The sequence below is a fragment of the Elephantulus edwardii genome, unplaced genomic scaffold (assembly GCF_000299155.1).
Source record: "Elephantulus edwardii isolate Elephantulus edwardi_28Jun2011 unplaced genomic scaffold, EleEdw1.0 scaffold00071, whole genome shotgun sequence".
In the NCBI taxonomy this organism is placed as follows: Eukaryota; Metazoa; Chordata; class Mammalia; order Macroscelidea; family Macroscelididae; genus Elephantulus; species Elephantulus edwardii.
Window position 1 is genome coordinate 5,608,091 of NW_006399821.1, and position 3,929 is coordinate 5,612,019.

The window sequence follows — 3,929 nt, forward strand, 5'->3', positions numbered from 1 at the left end:
AGAATCAAAATTTGATCTCAAGTCTATCTCACCTCAATTTAAAAAACAACTGAGGAACATACTTGAGGCCTTGAACATTAATGAACAAAGAACAGATGAGCTGTAGGAAGATTTGAAGAATATTATGCATGAAGAATGAAAAGGTCATTTCAAAAAAGGAAGAAGACAAGACAAAAATGAATGTCAGAAAAGACTGTGAATATTGCACTAGAACACTGAGAAGCCAAAGCAAAGGGAAGAAATCAAGAAGTTGTATAGCTGAATAGATGATTACAAAAGGAAGCATGGGAAAACAAGGCAAAGTATTATGATGAAAGGTGGAAGAGCTGGAGTCAGAAAATCAAGAGGGGGAAACTCACTCAACATTTCTTAAGCTGAAGGAATAGAGAACAAATTCAAGCCATGAGTTCATATGTTTAAGGATTCTATGGGCAGAATATTGAATGATTCAAAAAGTACTAAAAGAAGATGAAAGGAGTATATAGAATCACCATGCCATTAAGAATTGGCTGACACAGAAGAATTTCAAGAAACAACATATGATCAAGAGGCAATGATGATGAAGGAGGAAATGTAGGCTGCTCTAAAGCAAGTGGCAAAAAATAACGCCTCAGGAATTGATGGAATACCAATTGATGTATTTGAACAAACAGATGCTGCCCTGGATGTGCTCACTAGGTTATGCCAAGAAATTTGGAAGGCAAACTGGCAAACTGACTGAAAGAGATTCATTTTTATTTCTATTTCTAAAAAAAAAAAAAAAAAGGAATCCCAAGAGAATGTGGAAATTATTCAACAGTATCACAATATCACACACTAGCAAAATCCTGCTGATGATCAACGACTGAAAGAGCAGTACATTGACAGACAACTACCAGAAATATGAGCTGGGTTTAGAAGCAGTCATGTCATTATAGAGTTTATTGCCTATGCAAGATGGATCTTGGCAGACAGGAAAAAGTACCAGAGGAATGTCCATGTTTCATTGACTATGGAAAGGCATTTGACTGTGGGGATCACAATAAATTGTGGCTAACCTTGAAGAATATGGGAATCCCAGAACACTTGACAGTGCTTATGTAAAACCTATACTTGGATCAAGAATCAGTCCTCAAAATAGAATGTGGCATCAAGATTGGAAGAAGACTCATTAACAACCTGCATTATGCAGATGACATAACCTTGCTTGTTGAAACTGAGGAGGCCTTGAAGCACTATAACTTACTTGCTGCTCAAAGTCAAGGACTATAGTCTTCAATATGGATTGAAGCTCCACATCAAAAAGACAAAGATTTTTATTAACTGGGCCAATTGACTGGGCACTATGATAAATGGAGAAGAGATTGAGATTCTTAACAATTTTAGCTTGCTCTGAACCACAATCAACACTCTAAGCTTCAACAGTCAAATCAGAAGACAAATTGCATTGGAAAAGTCTGCTGTCAGGGACTTCTCCAGAGTACTGAAAAGCAATAATGTCAGTCTAGAGACTAAGGAGCCCTTAATCCAGGCCATAGTCTTGCCAATTACTTGTTATATGTCAGAGAGCTAGACAATGACTAAAGATGGGAGAAGAAAAATTGATGCTTTTGAAATGTGGTGCTGGAGAAAAGTATTGAATATATCATCGGCCTGTCTTGGAGAGGGTGAAACCAAGTTTCTCCTTGGAGGCTAGGATCTTGAAGCTCCTTCTCACATATTTTGGTCACTTGGTCAGGAGAGACAGGTTCTTAAAGAAGGACATCTTTCACAGAAGGGTGGATGGACAGCATAGGAGAGGAAGATCCCAGATGAGTTGGATTGACACAGTAACTGGGGAAATAGGAGTAGGTGTGTAGGAGTGAGTAAGTAAGATTGGATCAGGACAGTGCAGGCTTAGAGCTGCTGTACAAAGAGTTGCTATGGGTCACAGGCAACTTGATGGCACATAACAATAGCATACAGTCGGAACATCTTTTGAAATGTACACTCCAACATATCAGTCCTGAGCATCAGAACTTTGAAAAGTGCTAAAAAAAAAAAAGAAAGAAAAGTGTCACAAAGTTCTTAGCCTTGCCAGTATTGGATCTTCTTGCACCCCCAGTTGTCTAACTAACTTGAGAAAAGGGTCTGAGCTTCTTTTTGCTTCTGTGCGTGGGGTAGCAGTTCCTAGGTAGCTCCATATCCTCATGATTCTCTCATTTGCCTATGAATGCTTCTGCCATAATTGTAGCAAGAGCAAGAATTTCTGGGTCTGAAGGATGTATTACATTCTCCTCTTGCGGCTTCTTCTTTGTTGGTGGGAAAGGTCTTCCTTTGCTGCTGGATTGCTCAAACAATGGAGAAAGACCAGCCAATTTCCTCATGGATTGGTGAGTTAGCCAATTCCCTAGTGGACAGGCTCACAAACCCTGTTCACATATTCCCATTCATCCACATAGTAAAGTCATTGGCTAGGATAGGCATTTTCAGTAATAAAGTCCATAGGATCATAACAAATTATAGCTAATGTTGAGTAGAATGCAGTTCACTGTTCTTTTCCAAAACCTATAAAGAGACAAAGAAGATATTGTAAAAATAGAACAAAGGGAAACTGCATGGTCTAAAATAAAATAAGATGTGCATCAGGCTTCTATACTTTCTCCATATATCTATTTGGCCTGCACACTTAACAAATAATGTTAAAAGCTGGACTATCCAGACAAGAATATTGCATTAGGATTGGACGAAGATTCCTGAGCAAACTGTACTCTGTCAAATGGGAGAGACAGATAGTGTCGAACACAGTGTACATGAACTTTGTATGCAAACCAATATAAAAGAAAATAAAAAAAACCCAACCATATAACCTGTGTTATATGTTGTTGTTATTATGTGCTGTTGAGTCGCTTGCAACTCATCATGACCCTACATACAACAGCCCTAAACCTTGCTCTATCCTGTGCCAATATAGAACTGCCTATGACACACCCATCCCGATTACCCAGTCACTGAATCAATCTACCTCATAGAGTGTCTTCCTCTCCTGCGCTGTCTCTCCACCCTCCCAAGAATGATGTCCCTCTTCAAGGACCAGGCCTTCCTTAAAACATGTCCAAAGTATGTCAGATGAAACCCCAGAATCCTTGCCTCCAAGGAGTAGCTTGGTTTAATCTTCTCCAAGATGAATCTGTTTGTTTTCCTGGCAGTCCCTGGTACATTCAGTACCCTTCTCCAGCACCACAGCTCAAAGGCATCAATTCTTCTATCCTCCTTAGTCATTGTCCAACTCTCTGATGCACAACAGTTGAATGCAAAGACTATGACTTATATCAGATGCACCTTAGTCTTCAGAGTGACACCATTGCTCTTCAGTACTTTGGAGAGGTTCCTAACAGCAGACTTTTCCATAGCAATATTATTTCTTGGCTGCTGGTGCCAAGAGTGTTAACTGTGGAGCCGAGCAGACTGAAGTTGTTAACATTCTCAATTTCTTTACATCCATCCTGATGCTGCCAATTGGTCTAGTGGTGAGAATCTTTATATTCTTGATATTGAATCTCAATCCATATTGAAGTCTGCAGTCCTTGACCCTCTGCAGCAAGCGCTTAATGTCCTCCTCAGTTTCAGCAAGCAGGGTTGTGTCATCTGCAAAAAGCAAATTGTTGATAAATCTTCCAACAATCCTGATACCACACTTCTCCTCATAGAGCCCAGCCTCTTGGATAATCTGTTCTGCATATAGGTTGAAAAGGTATGGAGATAGGACACGTCCCTGTCGTACACCCTTCCCAATTTTGAACCATGCAGTATTTCCTTGCTCTGTTCTGACAACTGCCTCTTGGTCCAAGTATAGGTTTTGCATTAGCACGATCAAGTGTTCTGGGATTCTCCTTCTTCTTAGAGTCAGCCACAGTTTGTTAAGATCCACACAGTCAAACGCCTTTGCATAATCAATGAAACACAGATAG